We start from the raw sequence: 25359 nt of genomic DNA, 5'->3' as shown, positions 1-25359 counted from the left end.
ATATCGTCGAAATATGCTGCACTAAAAGCTTCCAGCCCTTGCAGGACTGTGTTCACCAACCTCTGAAAAGTGGCAGGTGCATTTTTCAATCCAAAAAGCATTACTGTGAATTGGTAATGGCCTCCAATGGTTGAAAATGCAGTTTTAGGTTTAGCATCTTCTGATAATTTGATCTGCCAATACCCTGCAGTCAAATCAAAAGTGCTTAGATACTTGGCAGATGCCAGTGTATCTATGAGCTCATCTGCCCTGGGTATAGGGTGAGCATCAGTTTTGGTTACCTGGTTGAGACCTCTATAATCTACACAAAACCGCATTTCCTTCTTTCCATCTTTGGAGTGAGATTTTGGTACAAGTACCACAGGAGAGGCCCATGGACTTTCAGAGTGCTCAACCACTCCCAGTTCTAACATTTTCTGCACCTCTTGCTTTATGCAGTCTCTGACATGGTCAGGCTGCCTATAGATCTTACTTTTGACAGGCAAGCTGTCTCCAGTATCTATAGTGTGCTCACACCAAGAAGTGGTACCTGGCACAGTAGAGAAGAGTTCAGAAAACTGACCCAGGAGATTTATGCAATGGTCTTTCTGCTCAGCAGTAAGACAATCAGCCAAAACTACACCTTCCACAAGAGCATCTTGTTATGTGGAAGAGAAGAGATCAGGTAGAGGATCACTGTCTTCTTCCTGTCCCTCATCAGTTGCCATGAGCAGGGTGAGATCAGCCCTGTCATAGTAGGGTTTCAGGCGATTGACATGAAGCACCCTAAGGGGACTCCTGGCAGTGCCTAAGTCAACTAAGTAGGTGACTTCACCCTTCTTTTCAACAATTATGTGGGGTCCACTCCATTTATCTTGGAGTGCTCTTGGGGCCACAGGCTCCAAGACCCACACTTTCTGCCCTGGTTGGTACTGAACCAAAACAGCCTTCTGATCATGCCATTGCTTCTGGAGCTCTTGGCTGGCCTGAAGGTTTTTACTGGCCTTTTTCATATACTCAGCCATCCTTGATCTGAGGCCAAGTACATAATCCACAATATCTTGTTTTGGAGCTTTTAAAGGTTGTTCCCAACCCTCCTTGACAAGTGTTAGTGGACCCCTAACAGGGTGTCCAAAGAGGAGTTCAAAGGGGCTGAAGCCCACTCCTTTCTGGGGTACCTCCCTGTAGGCAAAAAGGAGGCATGGTAAAAGGATATCCCATCTCCTGCGGAGTTTTTCAGGGAGTCCCATAATCATGCCTTTGAGAGTTTTGTTAAATCTCTCCACCAGTCCATTTGTTTGTGGATGATAGGGTGTAGTGAACTTGTAAGTCACACCACACTCCTTCCACATGGCCTTTAAGTAAGCAGACATGAAATTGCTTCCCCTGTCTGATACTACTTCCTTTGGGAAGCTCACCCTGGAAAATATTCCCAGGAGGGCCTTTGCCACTGTAGGTGCTGTAGTGGTCCTTAAAGGAATTGCTTCATGATATCTTGTGGCATGGTCCACTACCACCAAGATAAACCTATTGCCTGAAGCAGTCGATGGGTCAAGGGGGCCAACTATGTCAACCCCCACCCCTTCAAAGGGAACCCCAACCACAGGCAGTGGAATAAGGGGTGCCTTTGGGGTGCCACCTGTCTTGCCACTGGCTTGACAGGTTTCACAGGACTTACAAAACTCTTTTGTGTCCTCAGACATTCTAGGCCAATGAAACAAGGGAACAAGCCTGTCCCAAGTTTTCATTTGTCCCAGATGTCCAGCTAGGGGAATGTCGTGGGCTAGAGTTAGGAGGAACTTTCTGTACTCCTGAGGAATCACTAACCTCCTGGCAGTTCCAGGTTTAGGATCCCTTGCTTCAGTGTACAAGAGGTTGTCCTCCCAGTAAACTCTGTGAGAGTCACTGACATCCCCATTAGCCTGTTTGACAGCTTGCTGTCTTAGACCCTCTAGTGTGGGACAGGTATGCTGTGCCACACTCAGCTCCTCCCTGGCAGGCCCCCCTTCACCCAAAAGCTCAGGAGTGTCTGCTTCCAGCTCCTCTGGTGTAGGTTCTGCACAGGGTGGAAATTCTTCTTCCTCAGAAGTTGAATCCACTGTAGAGGGAGGGATAGTAGGAAGTGCTTTACTTCTACTAGCCCTAGCTTTAGGGAGCACTTGGTCCATTGTTCCAGGATCCAAGCTTCCCTGTCCTTTTTGCTTTTTGGCCTGAGCCCTTGTTAAAGCAAAAATATGCCCAGGGATGCCCAGCATTGCTGCATGGGCCTCCAACTCCACATCTGACCAAGCTGATGTCTCCAAATCATTCCCTAATAGACAGTCTACAGGTAAATCTGAAGCTACCACAACTTTCTTTGGACCAGTAACCCCCCCCCCCCCCAGTTGAGATTTACAACAGCCATGGGGTGGCTAAGTGTGTTGTTGTGAGCATCGGTTACTTGGTACTGGTGACCAAGTAGGTGTTGTTCAGGGTGGACCAGTTTCTTTATCACCATAGTTACACTGGCTCCAGTGTCCCTGTAGGCCTGAACCTCAACACCATTTATTAGGGGTAGTTGCTTGTACTTATCCATGTTAAGGGGACAAGCAACCAAGGTGGCTAAATCAATAGCCCCCTCAGAGACTAACACAGCCTCTGTGGTCTCCCTAATCAGACCAACCCCAACTAAATTACCAAAAGTGAGCCCAGCTACTCCCTTGGATTGGCTATTAGTAGGTTTGCTCCCACCACCACTGCTATTAGTAGGGACACTAGGTGTAGCAGTATGGGTTGTAGTGGTCGGAGGCTTGGTGCTTTTCTTTGGACAACTGGGATCTGTTGTCCAATGGCCTTTTATTTTACATAAATAGCACCATGGTTTCTTTTCCTTGTTTTGATTAGAAGAGGATTTGGGCCCACCACCCCCACCAGAGTGTTTTTGTGGGCCTGATGAAGACTCATTTTTAGATTTGTCCCCACCCTTGTCAGAAGACTTACCATCCTTCTTCTTGTTGCCATCTTTGTCACCCCCTGTATGAACTTTTCTGTTCACCCTTGTTCTGACCCATTTGTCTGCCTTCTTTCCCAATTCTTGGGGAGAGGTCAGATCAGAGTCCACCAAGTACTGGTGCAACAAATCAGACACACAATTATTAAGAATATGCTCTCTCAGTATCAAGTTATACAGGCTGTCATAATCAGTAACTTTACTGCCATGTAACCACCCCTCCAAGGCCTTCACTGAATGGTCAATGAAATCAACCCAGTCTTGTGAAGACTCCTTTTTGGTCTCTCTGAACTTTATCCTGTATTGTTCAGTGGTTAAGCCATAACCATCCAGGAGTGCATTCTTAAGAACTGTAAAATTATTAGCTTCATTTTCTTTCACAGTAAGGAGCCTATCCCTACCTTTTCCACTAAATGATAGCCATAGGATAGCAGCCCACTGCCTTTGAGGGACATCCTGTACAGCACAGGCCCGCTCAAGTGCAGCAAACCACTTGTTAATGTCATCCCCCTCCTTATAAGGGGGAACTATCTTGTGCAGATTCATGGAATCATGCTCTTTTGCAGGATGACTATGGGGAATACTGCTGCTGCCACCATGGGTTTCTAAACCCAGTTTCTGTCTCTCCTTCTCTACTTCTAAGGTCTGTCTATCCAAATCCAGCTGTTGCTTCTTGAGCTTCAGTCTGGTTTGTTCCACTCTCAATCTATTGAGCTCCCTTTCTAACAATCTGTCATCAGGGTGGGTGGGAGGGACATTCCTAGACACAGAAGTATGATGAGAATGAACAGAAGGAGACCTGTCCCTTACAGAGGGCACCCTAACAGCTTGGCTGACAGTGTAATGTGAGAGCACACCATCTGTATGATGTGACTCCACCTCAGTACCAACTATGCTAGACTGTCTAGTAATGGGCAGGCTAAGAAGTTTCTTTCCTGAATCTTTTCCTGGGAGAGTCCCTGGATCAGATTGGGAACCATTAGCTACTTTTTCAACAGATGGGGCACTTTTAGCCTTATCTTGTTCTCTAAGCATGTTAAGCAATAATTCCAAGGAAGGATTCTTCCCTACACTCAAACCTCTCTCTATGCAGAGACTCCTTGCTCCTTTCCAGCTAAGGTGATCATATGCAAGTTTGGCCAGATCAACATTTTGGCCTGTGCCAGACATTTTTAGAGAGAGTTAAAGTGATAGAAAAAGAGAAAAAATGTTGTCAGAGCTTTTAGAAAGACTGGGAAAAAAAACTTTTAAAACTTTTTAGAACTTTTTAGAAAGTTAGAAGTACTTTTCAGCACTTAGAAAAGAGTGAAAAGAGGAAATGCAAAACTTTTTGGTTATGTGTATATACACTGAACTTGTTTTGTATATTTTTCTCTTATGAAAAGTACAATAACAAGAGTGGTAAGTAGTCTCAAAGCACTTATCCCACCGCTGCACAACCAATGTAGGAGGCTGGACTGGCTTGTAGTGAGTACCTAGGGGTACTTGCACCTTGCACCAGGCCCAGTTATCCCTTATTAGTGTATAGGGTGTCTAGCAGCATAGGCTGATAGATAATGGTAGCTTAGCAGAGCAGCTTAGGCTGAACTAGGAGACGAGTGAAGCTCCTACAGTACCACTTAGTGTCATATGCACAATATAAGAAAACACAATACACAGTTATACTAAAAATAAAGGTACTTTATTTTTATGACAATATGCCAAAGTATCTCAGAGTGTACCCTCAGTATGAGGATAGCAAATATACACAAGATATATATACACAATACCAAAATATGCAGTAATAGTCTTAGAAAACAGTGCAAACAATGTATAGTTACAATAGGATGCAATGGAGACACATAGGGATAGGGGCAACACAAACCATATGCTCCAAAAGTGGAATGCGAACCACGAATGGACCCCAAACCTATGTGACCTTGTAGAGGGTCGCTGGGACTAGTAGAAAATAGTAAGGGTTAGAAAAATAGCCCACCCCAAGACCCTGAAAAGTGAGTGCAAAGTGCACTAAAGTTCCCCAAAGGACATAGAAGTCGTGATAGGGGAATTCTGCAGGAAAGACACAAACCAGCAATGCAACAATGATGGATTTCCAATTGAGGGTACCTGTGGAACAAGGGGACCAAGTCCAAAAGTCACAAGCAAGTCGGAGATGGGCAGATGCCCAGGAAATGCCAGCTGCGGGTGCAAAGAAGCTGCTACTGGACTGTAGAAGCTTAGGTTTCTGCAGGAACGACAAGGGCTAGAGACTTCCCCTTTGGAGGACGGATCCCTCACACCGTGGAGAGTCGTGCAGAAGTGTTTTCCCGCCGAAAGACTGCCAACAAGCCTTGCTAGCTGCAAATCGTGCGGTAAGGATTTGTGGATGCTGCTGTGGCCCAGGAGGGACCAGGATGTCGCAAATTGCGTCAGGAGTCAGAGGGGATGTCAAGCAAGACAAGGAGCCCTCTCAGCAGCAGGTAGCACCCTGAGAAGTGCCAGAAACAGGCACTACGAGGATGCGTGAAACGGGGCTCACCCAAAGTCGCACAAAGGAGTCCCACGTCGCCGGAGAACAACTTAGGAGGTCGTGCAATGCAGGTTAGAGTGCCGTGGACCCAGGCTGGACTGTGCACAAAGGATTTCCGCCGGAAGTGCACGGAGGCCGGAGTAGCTGCAAAAGTCGCGGTTCCCAGCAATGCAGTCTGGCGTGGGGAGGCAAGGACTTACCTCCACCAAACTTAGACTGAAGAGTCACTGGACTGTGGGAGTCACTTGGACAGAGTTACTGGATTCAAGGGACCTCGCTCGTCGTGCTGAGAGGAGACCCAGGGGACCGGTGATGCAGTTCTTTGGTGCCTGCGATTGCAGGGGGACGATTCCGTCGACCCACGGGAGTTTTCTTCAGAGCTTCTAGTGCAGAGAGGAGGCAGACTACCCCCACAGCATGCACCACCAGGAAAACAGTCGAGAAGGCGGCAGGATCAGCGTTACAGAGTTGCAGTAGTCGTCTTTGCTACTATGTTGCAGTTTTGCAGGCTTCCAGCGCGGTCAGCAGTCGATTCCTTGGCAGAAGGTGAAGAGAGAGATGCAGAGGAACTCGGATGAGCTCTTGCATTCGTTATCTAAGGAATCCCAAGAGACAGAGACCCTAAATAGCCAGAAAAGAGGGTTTGGCTACCTAGGAGAGAGGATAGGCTAGCAACACCTGAAGGAGCCTATCAGGAGGAGTCTCCGACGTCACCTGGTGGCACTGGCCACTCAGAGCAGTCCAGTGTGCCAGCAGCACCTCTGTTTCCAAGATGGCAGAGGTCTGGAGCACACTGGAGGAGCTCTGGGCACCTCCCAGGGGAGGTACAGGTCAGGGGAGTGGTCACTCCCCTTTCCTTTGTCCAGTTTCGCGCCAGAGCAGGGCTAAGGGGTCCCTGAACCGGTGTAGACTGGCTTATGCAGAAATGGGCACCAAATGTGCCCAGGAAAGCATTTCCAGAGGCTGGGGGAGGCTACTCCTCCCCTGCCTTCACACCATTTTCCAAAGGGAGAGGGTGTAACACCCTCTCTCAGAGGAAGTCCTTTGTTCTGCCATCCTGGGCCAGGCCTGGCTGGACCCCAGGAGGGCAGATGCCTGTCTGAGGGGTTGGCAGCAGCAGCAGCTGCAGTGAAACCCCGGGAAAGGCAGTTTGGCAGTACCAGGGTCTGTGTTACAGACCACTGGGATCATGGGATTGTGCCAACTATGCCAGGATGGTATAGATGGGACAATTCCATGATCATAGACATATTACATGGCCATATTCGGAGTTACCATTGTGAAGCTACATATAGGTAGTGACCTATATGTAGTGCACGCGTGTAATGGTGTCCCCGCGCTCACAAAGTCCGGGGAATTGGCCCTGAACAATGTGGGGGCACCTTGTCTAGTGCCAGGGTGCCCTCACACTAAGTAACTTTGCACCTAACCTTTACTAGGTAAAGGTTAGACATATAGGTGACTTATAAGTTACTTAACTGCAGTGTAAAATGGCTGTGAAATAACGTGGACGTTATTTCACTCAGGCTGCAGTGGCAGGCCTGTGTAAGAATTGTCAGAGCTCCCTATGGGTGGCAAAAGAAATGCTGCAGCCCATAGGGATCTCCTGGAACCCCAATACCCTGGGTACCTCAGTACCATATACTAGGGAATTATAAGGATGTTCCAGTATGCCAATGTAAATTGGTAAAATTGGTCACTAGCCTGTTAGTGACAGTTTGAAAGAAATGAGAGAGCATAACCACTGAGGTTCTGATTAGCAGAGCCTCAGTGAGACAGTTAGTCATAACACAGGTAACACCTTCAGGCACACTTATGAGCACTGGGGCCCTGAATAGCAGGGTCCCAGTGACACATACAACTAAAACAACATATATACAGTGAAAAATGGGGGTAACATGCCAGGCAAGATGGTACTTTCCTACACAACCCCCCCCCCAAACGAAGGACAATAAGACTAACCATGACCTGATGAGTCTTCATTGTCTAAGTGGAAATATCTGGAGAGTCCATCTGCATTGGAGTGGCTACTCCCAGGTCTATGTTCCACTGTATAGTCCATTCCCTGTAGGGATATGGACCACCTCAACAATTTAGGATTTTCACCTTTCATTTGTTTTAGCCAAAGTAGAGGTTTGTGGTCTGTCTGAACAATGAAGTGAGTGCCAAACAAGTATGGCCTCAACTTCTTCAGTGCCCAGACCACGGCAAAGGCCTCCCTCTCAATGGCAGACCAACACTTTTCTCTAGGGGTCAACCTCCTACTAATAAAAGCAACAGGTTGATCCTGGCCCTCAGAATTAAGTTGTGATAGGACTGCCCCTACTCCTTATTCAGATGCAACAGTTTGGACATAGAATTTTTTAGAGTAACAAGGGCTTTTCAGGACAGGTGCAGAGCACATGGCCTGCTTCAGCTCCTCAAAAGCTTTCTGACAGCTAGCTGTCCACAATACCTTTTTAGGCATCTTTTTGGATGTGAGGTCATTAAGAGGGGCTGCAATGGAGCCATAGTTCTTAATGAACCTCCTGTAATACCCAGTGAGGCCTAGGAAGGCTCTCACCTGAGTCTGAGTAGTAGGGGGAACCCAATCAACAATAGTTTGGATTTTCCCCTGAAGTGGTGCAATCTGTTCCCCACCAACAAGGTGTCCCAGATAAACCACCTTCCCCTGCCCTATCTGGCACTTTGAAGCCTTGATAGTGAGGCCTGCCTTTTGCAGGGCCTCTAAAACTCTCCATAGGTGGACCAGGTGATCATCCCAACTGGAGCTAAAGACAGCTATATCGTCGAAATATGCTGCACTAAAAGCTTCCAGCCCATGCAGGACTGTGTTCACCAACCTCTGAAAAGTGGCAGGTGCATTTTTCAATCCAAAAGGCATTACTGTGAATTGGTAATGGCCTCCAATGGTTGAAAATGCAGTTTTAGGTTTAGCATCTTCTGATAATTTGATCTGCCAATACCCTGCAGTCAAATCAAAAGTGCTTAGATACTTGGCAGATGCCAGTGTATCTATGAGCTCATCTGCCCTGGGTATAGGGTGAGCATCAGTTTTGGTTACCTGGTTGAGACCTCTATAATCTACACAAAACCGCATTTCCTTCTTTCCATCTTTGGAGTGAGATTTTGGTACAAGTACCACAGGAGAGGCCCATGGACTTTCAGAGTGCTCAACCACTCCCAGTTCTAACATTTTCTGCACCTCTTGCTTTATGCAGTCTCTGACATGGTCAGGCTGCCTATAGATCTTACTTTTGACAGGCAAGCTGTCTCCAGTATCTATAGTGTGCTCACACCAAGAAGTGGTACCTGGCACAGTAGAGAAGAGTTCAGAAAACTGACCCAGGAGATTTATGCAGTGGTCTTTCTGCTCAGCAGTAAGACAATCAGCCAAAACTACACCTTCCACAAGAGCATCTTGTTATGTGGAAGAGAAGAGATCAGGTAGAGGATCACTGTCTTCTTCCTGTCCCTCATCAGTTGCCATGAGCAGGGTGAGATCAGCCCTGTCATAGTAGGGTTTCAGGCGATTGACATGGAGCACCCTAAGGGGACTCCTGGCAGTGCCTAAGTCAACTAAGTAGGTGACTTCACCCTTCTTTTCAACAATTATGTGGGGTCCACTCCATTTATCTTGGAGTGCTCTTGGGGCCACAGGCTCCAAGACCCACACTTTCTGCCCTGGTTGGTACTGAACCAAAACAGCCTTCTGATCATGCCATTGCTTCTGGAACTCTTGGCTGGCCTGAAGGTTTTTACTGGCCTTTTTCATATACTCAGCCATCCTTGATCTGAGGCCAAGTACATAATCCACAATATCTTGTTTTGGAGCTTTTAAAGGTTGTTCCCAACCCTCCTTGACAAGTGTTAGTGGACCCCTAAAAGGGTGTCCAAAGAGGAGTTCAAAGGGGCTGAAGCCCACTCCTTTCTGGGGTACCTCCCTGTAGGCTAAAAGGAGGCATGGTAAAAGGTTATCCCATCTCCTGCGGAGTTTTTCAGGGAGTCCCATAATCATGCCTTTGAGAGTTTTGTTAAATCTCTCCACCAGTCCATTTGTTTGTGGATGATAGGGTGTAGTGAACTTGTAAGTCACACCACACTCCTTCCACATGGCCTTTAAGTAAGCAGACATGAAATTGCTTCCCCTGTCTGATACTACTTCCTTTGGGAAGCCCACCCTGGATAATATTCCCAGGAGGGCCTTTGCCACTGTAGGTGCTGTAGTGGTCCTTAAAGGAATTGCTTCATGATATCTTGTGGCATGGTCCACTACCACCAAGATAAACCTATTGCCTGAAGCAGTCGATGGGTCAAGGGGGCCAACTATGTCAACCCCCACCCTTTCAAAGGGAACCCCAACTACAGGCAGTGGAATAAGGGGTGCCTTTGGGGTGCCACCTGTCTTGCCACTGGCTTGACAGGTTTCACAGGACTTACAAAACTCTTTTGTGTCCTCAGACATTCTAGGCCAATGAAACAAGGGAACAAGCCTGTCCCAAGTTTTCATTTGTCCCAGATGTCCAGCTAGGGGAATGTCGTGGGCTAGAGTTAGGAGGAACTTTCTGTACTCCTGAGGAATCACTAACCTCCTGGCAGTTCCAGGTTTAGGATCCCTTGCTTCAGTGTACAAGAGGTTGTCCTCCCAGTAAACTCTGTGAGAGTCACTGACATCCCCATTAGCCTGTTTGACAGCTTGCTGTCTTAGACCCTCTAGTGTGGGACAGCTATGCTGTGCCACACTCAGCTCCTCCCTGGCAGGCCCCCCTTCACCCAAAAGCTCAGGAGTGTCTGCTTCCAGCTCCTCTGGTGTAGGTTCTGCACAGGGTGGAAATTCTTCTTCCTCAGAAGTTGAATCCACTGTAGAGGGAGGGATAGTAGGAAGTGCTTTACTTCTACTAGCCCTAGCTTTAGGGAGCACTTGGTCCATTGTTCCAGGATCCAAGCTTCCCTGTCCTTTTTGCTTTTTGGCCTGAGCCCTTGTTAAAGCAAAAATATGCCCTGGGATGCCCAGCATTGCTGCATGGGCCTCCAACTCCACATCTGACCAAGCTGATGTCTCCAAATCATTCCCTAATAGACAGTCTACAGGTAAATCTGAAGCTACCACAACTTTCTTTGGACCAGTAACCCCCCCCCCAGTTGAGATTTACAACAGCCATGGGGTGGCTAAGTGTGTTGTTGTGAGCATCGGTTACTTGGTACTGGTGACCAAGTAGGTGTTGTTCAGGGTGGACCAGTTTCTCTATCACCCTAGTTACACTGGCTCCAGTGTCCCTGTAGGCCTGAACCTCAACACCATTTATTAGGGGTAGTTGCTTGTACTTATCCATGTTAAGGGGACAAGCAACCAAGGTTGCTAAATCAATAGCCCCCTCAGAGACTAACACAGCCTCTGTGGTCTCCCTAATCAGACCAACCCCAACTAAATTACCAAAAGTGAGCCCAGCTACTCCCTTGGATTGGCTATTAGTAGGTTTGCTCCCACCACCACTGCTATTAGTAGGGACACTAGGTGTAGCAGTAGGGGTTGTAGTGGTAGGAGGCTTGGTGCTTTTCTTTGGACAACTGGGATCTGTTGTCCAATGGCCTTTTATTTTACATAAATAGCACCATGGTTTCTTTTCCTTGTTTTGATTAGAAGAGGATTTGGGCCCACCACCCCCACCAGAGTGTTTTTGTGGGCCTGATGAAGACTCATTTTTAGATTTGTCCCCACCCTTGTCAGAAGACTTACCATCCTTCTTCTTGTTGCCATCTTTGTCACCCCCTGTATGAACTTTTCTGTTCACCCTTGTTCTGATCCATTTGTCTGCCTTCTTTCCCAATTCTTGGGGAGAGGTCAGATCAGAGTCCACCAAGTACTGGTGCAACAAATCAGACACACAATTATTAAGAATATGCTCTCTCAGGATCAAGTTATACAGGCTGTCATAATCAGTAACTTTACTGCCATGTAACCACCCCTCCAAGGCCTTCACTGAATGGTCAATGAAATCAACCCAGTCTTGTGAAGACTCCTTTTTGGTCTCTCTGAACTTTATCCTGTATTGTTCAGTGGTTAAGCCATAACCATCCAGGAGTGCATTCTTAAGAATTGTAAAATTATTAGCTTCATTTTCTTTCACAGTAAGGAGCCTATCCCTACCTTTTCCACTAAATGATAGCCATAGGATAGCAGCCCACTGCCTTTGAGGGACATCCTGTACAGCACAGGCCCTCTCAAGTGCAGCAAACCACTTGTTAATGTCATCCCCCTCCTTATAAGGGGGAACTATCTTGTGCAGATTCCTGGAATCATGCTCTTTTGCAGGATGACTATGGGGAATACTGCTGCTGCCACCATGGGTTTCTAAACCCAGTTTCTGTCTCTCCTTCTCTACTTCTAAGGTCTGTCTATCCAAATCCAGCTGTTGCTTCTTGAGCTTCAGTCTGGTTTGTTCCACTCTCAATCTATTGAGCTCCCTTTCTAACAATCTGTCATCAGGGTGGGTGGGAGGGACATTCCTAGACACAGAAGTATGATGAGAATGAACAGAAGGAGACCTGTCCCTTACAGAGGGCACCCTAACAGCTTGGCTGACAGTGTAATGTGAGAGCACACCATCTGTATGATGTGACTCCACCTCAGTACCAACTATGCTAGACTGTCTAGTAATGGGCAGGCTAAGAAGTTTCTTTCCTGAATCTTTTCCTGGGAGAGTCCCTGGATCAGATTGGGAACCACTAGCTACTTTTTCAACAGATGGGGCACTTTTAGCCTTATCTTGTTCTCTAAGCATGTTAAGCAATAATTCCAAGGAAGGATTATTCCCTACACTCAAACCTCTCTCTATGCAGAGACTCCTTGCTCCTTTCCAGCTAAGGTGATCATATGCAAGTTTGGCCAGATCAACATTTTGGCCTGTGCCACACATTTTTAGAGAGAGTTAAAGTGATAGAAAAAGAGAAAAAAAATTGTCAGAGCTTTTAGAAAGACTGGAAAAAAAAACTTTTTAAACTTTTTAGAACTTTTTAGAAAGTTAGAAGTACTTTTCAGCACTTAGAAAAGAGTGAAAAGAGGAAATGCTAAACTTTTTGGTTATGTGTATATACACTGAACTTGTTTTGTATATTTTTCTCTTATGAAAAGTACAATGACAAGAGTGGTAAGTAGTCTCAAAGCACTTATCCCACCGCTGCACAACCAATGTAGGAGGCTGGACTGGCTTGTAGTGAGTACCTAGGGGTACTTGCACCTTGCACCAGGCCCAGTTATCCCTTATTATTGTATAGGGTGTCTAGCAGCATAGGCTGATAGATAATGGTAGCTTAGCAGAGCAGCTTAGGCTGAACTAGGAGACGAGTGAAGCTCCTACAGTACCACTTAGTGTCATATGCACAATATCATAAGAAAACACAATACACAGTTATACTAAAAATAAAGGTACTTTATTTTTATGACAATATGCCAAAGTATCTCAGAGTGTACCCTCAGTATGAGGATAGCAAATATACACAAGATATATATACACAATACCAAAATATGCAGTAATAGTCTTAGAAAACAGTGCAAACAATGTATAGTTACAATAGGATGCAATGGAGACACATAGGGATAGGGGCAACACAAACCATATACTCCAAAAGTGGAATGCGAACCACGAATGGACCCCAAACCTATGTGACCTTGTAGAGGGTCGCTGGGACTAGTAGAAAATAGTAAGGGTTAGAAAAATAGCCCACCCCAAGACCCTGAAAAGTGAGTGCAAAGTGCACTAAAGTTCCCCAAAGGACATAGAAGTCGTGATAGGGGAATTCTGCAGGAAAGACACAAACCAGCAATGCAACAATGATGGATTTCCAGTCGAGGGTACCTGTGGAACAAGGGGACCAAGTCCAAAAGTCACAAGCAAGTCGGAGATGGGCAGATGCCCAGGAAATGCCAGCTGCGGGTGCAAAGAAGCTGCTCCTGGACTGTAGAAGCTTAGGTTTCTGCAGGAACGACAAGGGCTAGAGACTTCCCCTTTGGAGGACGGATCCCTCACACCGTGGAGAGTCGTGCAGAAGTGTTTTCCCGCCGAAAGACTGCCAACAAGCCTTGCTAGCTGCAAATCGTGCGGTAAGGATTTGTGGACGCTGCTGTGGCCCAGGAGGGACCAGGATGTCGCAAATTGCGTCAGGAGTCAGAGGGGACGTCGAGCAAGACAAGGAGCCCTCTCAGCAGCAGGTAGCACCCTGAGAAGTGCCAGAAACAGGCACTACGAGGATGCGTGAAATGGTGCTCACCCAAAGTCGCACAAAGGAGTCCCACGTCGCCGGAGAACAACTTAGGAGGTCGTGCAATGCAGGTTAGAGTGCCGTGGACCCAGGCTGGACTGTGCACAAAGGATTTCCACCGGAAGTGCACGGAGGCCGGAGTAGCTGCAAAAGTCGCGGTTCCCAGCAATGCAGTCTGGCGTGGGGAGGCAAGGACTTACCTCCACCAAACTTGGACTGAAGAGTCACTGGACTTTGGGAGTCACTTGGACAGAGTTGCTGGATTCAAGGGACCTCGCTCGTTGTGCTGAGAGGAGACCCAGGGGACCAGTGATGCAGTTCTTTGGTGCCTGCGGTTGCAGGGGGACGATTCCGTCGACCCACGGGAGTTTTCTTCAGAGCTTCTAGTGCAGAGAGGAGGCAGACTACCCCCACAGCATGCACCACCAGGAAAACAGTCGATAAGGCGGCAGGATCAGCGTTACAGAGTTGCAGTAGTCGTCTTTGCTACTATGTTGCAGTTTTGCAGGCTTCCAGCGCGGTCAGCAGTCGATTCCTTGGCAGAAGGTAAAGAGAGAGATGCAGAGGAACTCGGATGAGCTCTTGCATTCGTTATCTAAGGAATCCCAAGAGACAGAGACCCTAAATAGCCAGAAAAGAGGGTTTGGCTACCTAGGAGAGAGGATAGGCTAGCAACACCTGAAGGAGCCTATCAGGAGGAGTCTCTGACGTCACCTGGTGGCACTGGCCACTCAGAGCAGTCCAGTGTGCCAGCAGCACCTCTGTTTCCAAGATGGCAGAGGTCTGGAGCACACTGGAGGAGCTCTGGGCACCTCCCAGTGGAGGTACAGGTCAGGGGAGTGGTCACTCCCCTTTCCTTTGTCCAGTTTCGCGCCAGAGCAGGGCTAAGGGGTCCCTGAACCGGTGTAGACTGGCTTATGCAGAAATGGGCACCAAATGTGCCCATGAAAGCATTTCCAGAGGCTGGGGGAGGCTACTCCTCCCCTGCCTTCAAACCATTTTCCAAAGGGAGAGGGTGTAACACCCTCTCTCAGAGGAAGTCCTTTGTTCTGCCATCCTGGGCCAGGCCTGGCTGGACCCCAGGAGGGCAGATGCCTGTCTGAGGGGTTGGCAGCAGCAGCAGCTGCAGTGAAACCCCAGGAAAGGCAGTTTGGCAGTACCAGGGTCTGTGTTACAGACCACTGGGATCATGGGATTGTGCCAACTATGCCAGGATGGTATAGATGGAACAATTCCATGATCATAGACATATTACATGGCCATATTCGGAGTTACTATTGTGAAGCTACATATAGGTAGTGACCTATATGTAGTGCACGCGTGTAATGGTGTCCCCGCACTCACAAAGTCCGGGGAATTGGCCCTGAACAATGTGGGGACACCTTGGCTAGTGCCAGGGTGCCCTCACACTAAGTAACTTTGCACCTAACCTTTACTAGGTAAAGGTTAGACATATAGGTGACTTATAAGTTACTTAAGTGCAGTGTAAAATGGCTGTGAAATGACGTGGACGTTATTTCACTCAGGCTGCAGTGGCAGGCCTGTGTAAGAATTGTCAGAGCTCCCTATGGGTGGCAAAAGAAATGCTGCAGCCCATAGGGATCTCCTGGAACCCCAATACCCTGGGTACCTCAGTACCATATACTAGGGAATTATAAGGATGTTCCAGTATGCCAATGTAAATTGGTAAAATTGGTCACTAGCCTGTTAGTGACAATTTGAAAGAAATGAGAGAGCATAACCACTGAGGTTCTGATTAGCAGAGCCTCAGTGAGACAGTTAGTCATAACACAGGTAACACATTCAGGCACACTTATGAGCACTGGGGCCCTGACTAGCAGGGTCCCAGTGACACATACAACTAAAACAACATATATACAGTGAAAAATGGGGGTAACATGCCAGGCAAGATGGTACTTTCCTACAGTAAGTGCTATTTATTTTAAAGTGCTGTAGTGCAATAATTACATAGTCCAGGATTGTGAGTCCAGCCTGACACCTTCTATTGTGATGCAACACAAGTGCAATGGGACATGTCATTGGATATGCTGGGGTGAAGTGTCATACAGTGCAGAGGAACATGAATTGCCAATGAGGTAGTGAGAGACAATTACAGTGCACAGTGTCAAGGTAAACAGTGTGCTGGAGAACAATGCATGTGACCAACTGTAGCAAGACTGGCATGTTACAAAGCACAGGACATTGGTTATAAGTGGCCAGGTGGCAGGAACTAGTGCTACTGGGTACTCTTAAAGGTGAAGGTGATCTGTTCCACGTCTTCATCTTCTGATGCGTGTGTTGTCTCCTCTGCCCTTGGTGGTGGTGGGTTTGTAGGGGCAACACACACTTCAGTGTTTGAAGACGTGGAGTCAGAATTCCCGGTAGCTGCCAATTGCAGGGCTATTAAGGGCATTACTGCAGCAAGGAGGAGATGCTGGTTCTTGAGTATAGCAGCTATATCACTGTGGTAGGCAGCCAGGTCAGCCCTGAGGGGTTCATGATTGCATTTGTGCACGCAGTGGAAGGTTTGGGATGCCAGGTGATGTGGCAACTCCCTTACTGCTATGGTGAATTCCCTTACACTTTGTTGTAGTCCTTGCAGGATGGATGTTAGCACTTGCATGGCTGCTGCCTGTTCTGCAGATGACATCATGCACTTACGCATCCCATCAAGGCTGGCTGCCATATTTTGCATCCCCACCTGCAGCTCCTTGGCCAGCTCCTGCTGTACTCCAACTACAGTCCTCTCAAGGGTGGTACCAGTGTCCTCAGAGTCCTCAGCTGGGTTGGAGCTGGCAGATCGTACTATTGGAGTGGTGGGTGGGTCCTCTGTGATGGCTGCTACTTCTGTGCTCCTCCTTGCGACTGAAGGTGGGGTCTGGAGGCGTTCCAAGGACATCTTGGAAGGTCTGCTGGCTAATGTTTATCAGCTTGTCATCCATTTCATCAAAGAAGTCAAGGACAGGCATATCCCCAGGAAAGCCATTGTCCTCTGCAATGAGATATTGTACAATTAGTGTGTCTGTGTTGTGGCATTTGTAATGTGACGTTACTGACTTCCTATTAGTGGAACATTGTAATCTTGGTTCCTGTTCATTGTTCCTGTCATTAAGATTAGCATTCTCACAGGCCTATGCCCTACCTGCATGTGACATGTAGTGTGGGCAGTTTGGGGAATTGTCTGCGTCACATCCTCTAGGTGTAGGTTCTGTCCAAATTGTATGTTGCCACCTTCTTGTCCTACTCAACCCTCCGTCTACTTCCATTATCATGGTGAGGCCTTTCACTGGCTGTGGGTGTTCTGATGGCACTTGCACCACACTTAACAATCTGGAACTGACCCAGTCTCTGATATTTCACATCCAGCTATATGTTGCTGAGGCCTAGCCTATACTATGTATTGCATTGGCATGGCATGATACAGGTGTCAGCATTGTTAGTGTGTAATATCAATGTTGGGGACTGTGTGCTACATTGGATTGCACTGATGGTCCTGGCAGTGTTCCATTTCCTTTTATGACTGTGCAGGTGTGTTTAACTAGCTAGACACATATGTCCTCACCCCCAATGCTGTTGTCTTAGCAGTATGACAGTTGGGATGTTGCAAGGTGGCATTGCAGCTATTGTAACACTGGCACGGGGTAGACCCTGAAATGTGCAGCATGGGTGTGACATTACTGCTGTGTACTTCATAATTTTAATAACAATACCTGATGTTTATTGTGCCTATAGACATTAGCATTTGACAGGATTAGTACTCTGTTAGGAATTACAGGGGATTGATAACATCGTCATCTTGAACCCTCTATTTTGGGTGTGTTTGATCCATGGGCACGTAACTGCCATTAGCTACTGGATCTGCACACACAGCACAGGTGGTAGTGGCAACTGTTGTCAATGGTAAATACCACTTGCAGATATGGCCTGAGACTGGAAATTGAGCCCTAGTTCATGTAGCGACAATACCAGCTGTCGTGTGACGGCAGGCCAGTTTTACGTTGTACCCTACCCTCCTGGACTGGCTTTGCCTTTCCAGCAGCCTTGGCATGGCAGAGTACCCCCATGCAAAGGTTGTTGGTGAAGTGTTGTGCTGTGCCCCAGGTTTCCCCTGCACAGCCCATGCACCCGTGCCGTGCCCCTTTGCCCTTTCCACTACCTGATTATCATGGCTGACATGTATTGTGTAGTAGGTATGTCCTCCCTCCTGCTTACAGTTAACATTAAGGCATTTTTGTCCCCCATGCAACTTACCCTGCATATGTGTTGTTTCCTGGTAGTCTGCGCTGTCCTGTCATTGAATCCGTGTGACGATCTCCTCTAGGATGATAGCTGCCACCATCTTCTGCATGTGGTCCAGGGCCTCCTGCGGTGCTGGACTCCCACCTCCAGTCTGCAGTGCTGCCTTACTGTTCCTTGCCATCTTTTCCTTGGTCCTGCGCTTGCAGTCATTCCAGCGTTTCTTGCACTCAGTTACTGTTCTCCGTACTTCTGCCACACTGTTTATCTTGTCAATTGGCAATTTTGAGGTGACAAAAAGTTGATGCTGGTGTTCCGTCACCTCTTTCACCAGTATTTCCTGCTCCTTTGCACTGAACCGTCACTTCCTTTTCTTCTTCTCCCTCTCTTGGGTCTTGTCTGGGTCCTCCTGGCTGGTTCCTGGTCGGTTGTAGTCTTCCTGGGGTCTCTCATGGCTTCTGGGATCCATTTTGGGGCTCCTTTGCACATTTAGCTGTGCTTGCGCCGCTTTTTGATGCTATTGCGATTAAAAAAGGCGTGTATCCAGTTTGCGATGTCGTAAACCGGATAAAAGTCATTTTCGCCACGTTAACGTTGTTTTTCTTTACAACGTGGCGCAATGGTTTGAGTAAAAAAAAATTACTCTAACCCCTGGTTTGCGCCACGGAGTGTCAAAGTATAAATTAGGTTTGGCTAGGGTGGCGTAAAGAAATGACATTAAACTTTTTGACGCAAAAATGCATCTGTGCAGTTTTGCGTCATAAAGTATAAATATGGCCCACAATTTGTCAAAACGTTTGCGCCACTTTTGCATGAAAAAGTGACGAAAATGCAGTGCTAAAAAAGTATAAATATGGGCCTTATTCTCTATCTCCTTTATCACGGGAATGGCATGTTGTTTTTTATGTTATCAGCTGTTATGTAGCACATTTCAGTTATTTTCCTGTTTTCTAAAGCATGGCCGTGACTCAAAGGTACAAGAGCGCTGTACATAGAAAGACCAGGTCCAGCTGCATAACATATGGAATGTATGTCGGAACAATGCATGCTGGAACCACGCATGCCTGAACAACGCGGTTGTAACAACGACCATGTTGTTACCACTAATGCCTTTACCACAATGCCTTAACAATGATTTTTTGTTGTAAAGTTTTTCCTGGTAAAGGCATTAGTGAACTGCATGCATGGTTCCAGCATGCGACCCCCCTGAGCCCCCACCCCGCCCCTAAAAATTACTGCAATCCCCCACCCACGCCCCTAAAATCTAAAACCACCCCAACCTCCCACCCCTGCCCCTAAAACTACCCCAACCCCCACCGACCCTAAAATTACAGCGTCCCCCACTGCACCCCTAAAACCTAAAACCACCCCACCCCGCCCCTAAATTACTCCAACTCCCCACCCCTGCCCCTAAAACCACCCCAACCCCCCAACTAAAACATAAACTACCCCAACCCCCCACCCTTGCCCCTAAAACCGAAAACCACCCCAACCCGTCCCTAAAACCTCAACTACCCCAACCCCTCACTACGCCCCTAAAATCTAAAACCACCCCAACCCCCACCCCACCCCTAAAATTACCCCGACCCCCACACCCCATCCCTAAAACCTAAAACCACCCCAACCCCCACCCCAAAAATTACCGTGACCCCTCACTCCCAAAACCGAAAACCAGCCCAACCCCCACCCCGCCCCTAAAACGACCACAACCCCCCATCCCGCCCCTAAAACCTAAACTACTCCCACCCCCAAAAAGTAAAAATAACCCAGACACCGCACCCCGTCCCTAAAACTAGAAATACCCCGACCCCCATCCCACCCCTAAATCTGAAAATACCCCCAACCCCCTCCCCTAAAACTAAAAATGCCCACCCCCCTCCCCTGCCCCTAAACCTAAACCAACCAACCCCCCACCCCTTAAATAAAAAATACCTGACCCCCCTCCCCTGCCCCAAACCTAAACCACCCCTACCCCCACCCACCCCTAAAACTAAAAATACCCCGATCACCCACCCTTTCCCATAAAACTAAAAATACCCTGACCACCCCTCCCCACCCCAAACCTTAACCACCCCGACCCCCACCCCCTAAAACTAAAAATACCCTGACACTGCCCCAAAACTAAAAATACCCCGACCCCCCCTATCCCCGCCCATAAAACAGCCCCAGTCCCACCACACTTACCTGATCACATTGTCCTCCTCAGCCGACTCCCTTCTTCTGTGCCTTAACCACGCATGTGCATGGTTAAGCATGGTTAAGCACATGCCTGGTTAAGGCACTGAAGAAGGAAGTAGTGGTTAACGAAAGCGTTGTTCTGCTTTCGTTGTCCACGATTTTGTTGTTTGGGAGTCATGGTTGAGGCTGGTTCCCTAACATGTGGTATCAAGCAGCAGACAAGCTACACAGAACAACGGTACACAAAACAACATATTTACAGTGGCGCCCCGTTTTGTATGTGCACGTGTGATGACAGATGCACCAAATGCTTCCTTATGCAAGCATGTGTGTGTGTGTGTGTGTGTGACAACATGTGCTTATTTCCAAAATGACATCAGTGCCTCTTATTAAACAATGTAAAGCAGATCAGTAAATGTATTTAATGAAGAAGTTGCGCAAAATCACTTTTTTAAGTATAAAAAAGTTTTAAACATCTATTACAAAAGTAGGACTGCTTGGTGGGGAACTGGAGGAGAGGCTGGGGCGGGAAACAATAGGAAGTAAGAGAAAGGGGAAAAGCAGCAGATAAAGCAAAGCACCAGAGTGAACAGGGGATGCACCCAAGCAAGTGACAGCAACACTGAGCACGGGGAAGGGAGAGAAGTACACGAGCAAGCAACACAGAATGTGTGGGGGAAACCACATGGATGAAAGAGAACAACACAGGAAGAGAAGCGAAGGAGGACGAGAGCTAGGAATCACATGCACTCTCATGGAGTGCTTAAGCAAAAAGAAAAAAAATGTCCTTAAATGTGAGCTGTGGAAGAACACAAGTAATAAGAGGACGCTTCAGGGAAGGGATAAACATATGATAGGCAAGCTATTGAATAAGAAGGAAGCAAATGAGATTGACAAAAAATCAACCTATAGTAAGCAATGAGCGGGCTTTAAGGTGACAATAGTGCATTACTTAAATATTTCACATGAAAATGCATAATCAAAGTGGATGTATTGTCATTGTCGGCCCTATAGGTAAATGGGTTGTAATTTACAGCAATATAATACCTCTCACTAAAGCAGACAAAGGGCCTCATTACGAAGTTAGGGGTCGTAGGACCACCAATGCTGCAGGGGCGGTCGGACCGGGCACTCCAGGCGGTCTGAAGGCCACATTACGACCCTGATGGGCGAACGGCCTGGGGACCGCAAGGGGACTGCCGTCCTTGCCAGAAACATGGTTCTCAGCGGGACACTCAGACTCGTGGTCAGCCACAACGGTGCTGAGTTCAGTGCCGCCGTGCTGATCATGAGTCCAGTTTCCGCTAGCCTTTTCATGGCGAGGACCGCACCATGAAAAGGCTGGCAGAAACAATAATGAAATGATTGCATCTGTGGCAGAATAAATCATTTTTACGGATAAAATATTTTACGGAAATTAAAGTTCATGCTGCGAACCAGCTTCTCTAGGGTAGCGTCAAAACAAGAAAATAACAGCCACTGTTTGACAGTTAATGGTCCACTAATAACACCACAACACAGAGGCACATCAAGGGAATCATATTTGCTTAATTCCTGATGTGAGGGGCACTAAGATCAGTGCTGGACACAGTTACTAATATTTTGTGAGACACAAAACTCTGCCAGGCAGTATATTTTCCAGGTCCATTTATATTGAATTTTTTCTTCCAGTTTCTTTAAATCCAAGTCTTTCTTCTATTTAATTTAAAATGAAAGCTTCCTACTTCCAAAAATTTAAAATAGTGGTATGACTGACTGTAATTCAGTAGGTAACTGATGGGTTTCAGTATCTTCGTAGCAATCATTTTTCGAATACAACCAACTTTCTAGAATTGATGTAAAGTAGCCGAAACTCCAAACTGAAAGAGTCTTACTGAAAGACATATAGATTTTCTATCAGTTTTCTTCTCTCAGGACCTCTTCTGTGAGTCCACAATTCAAGTAAATGTGGGAAAGTGAACACACAAATGTGTATCAAGTGACTTGACAGGTCATGCTGTTTAGCAACCCATAAGTTGCGTAAACCATTGAAACAGAATCTCTGGGAAGAAGAAGCCAAAGAATTCAAGAAGGCTAACTCTCAAAGCCTTAAGGGAGTGGAAGAACAATAAAAAAAGATCAAGGCTTCGGACTAATTGGAAAAAAATTGTGCTTGGAATGATACTGTCATGTTCTGGAAAATTGTAAATGGCTCATCCTCAAACACAAATTGTCCAAGTATGGCATCACAATTTACATCAGCTAGATGGGTCTAACAGTCTGAAGCAATCTATAGAGCTGAGAATTCCCAACTGGTGGAGATTTGTGTTCGTAACAATACCCCCGTCTCTAACTTTTGTGGGTGCAGGTGCAGGATTTTATCCAGAATAGCCCATCAGACAAAACACCCGTTTGGTTTATGGTTGCTAGTATTACACGTTATACTCAGTACTTTTAATAGTACCACTTTTCAATAAATGCAGGTAGGTGGAACCTAAGTGCTATCAGTTAATGTCCTACATTTAATCTATAGAGAGGTAGTTTTCAGTACTCTGATGGACAGAATACATGAAATTGGTGTGCTTGCAGAAATTGTATACCGTTTTCGGGCAGGTTGAGGGACAGTTGAACAATGCCTTAATCTATTTTTACTGATTGAAAGTACACAACAGCTACAACTGGGTCCCTTTCTGTGCTTCTATACCTTAGCATAACTCTTTGACCAATTTAGTAGACATCATCTATGATCAAATTTGACAAAATTGACTTAGTTCATTTAGTATTAGACTTCCTGGAGCGTTTGCATTTCAATCTGGAAGATACAGTGTGATAAGGCTAGGGGGCGAGTGCATAGACTATGTCATTCGGGGCGGGGTCTGCCAGGGTTGTGTTTTGGTCCTATTTCACTTTACCCTCTACACAGATGGAGTAGAAGAGGATTTAACAACAAGGAGCCAAAACACACCGAGGAGGGGTAGGAAATATATTACAATTTGTCTTCCCGGATTCTTAATGCCTTTGCAAAATATAATGATTCTAATGTTATGGAACACAAATTACTGCAAAACGTGTATACCTGATATGAGTGAAATGCCAATAAGTAGCACCTCATATCATAAGAAAAACATTTGCCCAGCACCGGCACCTGGAATTTCCATACTTGGGCCTCATGTTTGAGAATCACAGTACACGGCCCAGCCTCAGAAAGCTGGGGAGACTCAAATATAAAGAAGGTACAGGGTTAGAATACCACTTTTACGCAAGACTAGACTGCAAACCCCTTAAACATATTTTAAATATTTGTCAGAGAGATTGTGTTCCATCTGCTACATGGGGATCTTCATACTGAAGATAACAGAATTTGTAGTCGCTTATAGCGACTTCCACAGATCTTGTACTATCTTTCTTGCCATGAAGAGCTGAGCCTCAGATATCAAGAGGACAACATTGTTCTCTCCCATTGTTCTTATAGATCTCTGCTTGATGGAACCTACTAGCCTTAACCAGGAGATCATAAAGGACAGCTAAAGAATGAAGAGAAGATACAAAATATAGTGATCAAAATATATAAACAGTGGTCATAATATGTTAAAAAAATATATTTATATTTTTAAAATTGCTAGATTTAGGAGCTGCGGGCCAGCTCCTCTCTTCCTTCTTACAGTTGCGCACTCCACTTGTAAGTTGTGCTGTGAGCTTTTATTTGTATTGTGCTGAAGCCTCTTAGAAGTTTCATTGCGCCATATCAAATGTGGGTTTAATTGAAATAAATAATTGGTTGATTGATGGACTTCACAGCACAATGCCTTTCTCCGAAGGACCTTTTCTAACCAGCACCTCTTCAGTTAGGAGCAGAGTAGCGAGTGCGGCATGGTAGCAGGACAGTCTAACCTCACTAATCAGTCATCAGTTCCCACCAAGGAAGATTCCATTGGTGAACTACATTCGAAGTTAGGCTTTCCACAGGCCTCCAATAGCAGAGTCATTTTTAGGCTCTGACGAGTCATCATCACTGGCTCAGACCCAAGCAGAAGAAGTGGTGGCACTACCTCCGTTTGAACATGCCTTATAGCAAAATGGTCTTCAGTGGAACGTCCCATATTAATTGATTGTAGCTCTAGACCAGAGTATTTGCCATAAAAACAGAGACGTTTTAAGGCAAGGACAAAGTGGGCAGTTTCCTAGGGCCCCCACCTTCCGAGGAGGTGCCCTAGGAACGTGAATCTTCTCTCCATTAGACCTCTGCCTAGTCTAAGGGGGTCATTCCAACCCTGGCGGTCATCGACCGCCAGGGTGGAGGACCACGGAAGCACCGCCAACAGGCTGGCGGTGCTTCCCTGCCCATTCTGACCGCGGCGGTAAAGCCGCGGTCAGAAAAGGGGATCTGGCGGTTTCCCGCCGGATTTCCCCTGTCTGGGCTGAATCTCCATGGCGGCGCTGCAAGCAGCGCCGCCATGGAGATTCCGACCCCCTTCCCGCCACCCTGTTTCTGGCGGTTTTTACCACCAGGAACAGGATGGCGGGAACGGGTGTCGTGGGGCCCCTGGGGGCCCCTGCACTGCCCATGCCACTGGCATGGGCAGTGCAGGGGCCCCCTAACAGGGCCCCAGCATGATTTTCACTGTCTGCTTAGCAGACAGTGAAAATCGCGACGGGTGCAACTGCACCCGTCGCACCCCTGCAACACCGCCGGCTCCATTCGGAGCCGGCTTCTATGTTGCAGGGCCTTTCCCGCTGGGCCGGCGGGCGCTCCTTTGGCGGGCGCCTGCCGGCCCAGCGGGAAAGCCAGAATGGCCTCCGCGGTCTTTTGACCGCGGAGCGGCCAAATGGCGGTGACCGCATGGCAGGTGGCTACCGCCGCCCGCCGCGGTCAGAATGACCGCCTAAATCTCTATCTAAATCTACCACCCTCTCTGCCTACATCTATCTCTGACTGTCTTTCTTCCCAGGACAATCTTAAGGATTTTTGGGGTCCCAGCAAAACATATTTTAACTGTTTTTTTGGTGATTCTCTTAAAGTTTAACATATAATTTAGTACTGTTTGGCGTCACGCAGGCTTGAATTAGCATTAATTGGTTAATGAAATTCAAACTTGGGCCATATAATGAGCCCCCAAAATATGCCTTGCCCTGGCCCTAAAAATCATTCAAAATTAATCTGTATAAAATATATCTATTGCCAAGAATTGCAGGTCTGTGCTCAGTATGGAGACATCCAGTATGTGAACAA

The sequence above is a fragment of the Pleurodeles waltl genome, chromosome 6 (assembly GCF_031143425.1).
Source record: "Pleurodeles waltl isolate 20211129_DDA chromosome 6, aPleWal1.hap1.20221129, whole genome shotgun sequence".
Taxonomy (NCBI): domain Eukaryota; kingdom Metazoa; phylum Chordata; class Amphibia; order Caudata; family Salamandridae; genus Pleurodeles; species Pleurodeles waltl.
The sequence above is the reverse complement of the archived record's forward strand: the minus strand, read 5'-3'. Positions refer to the sequence as shown.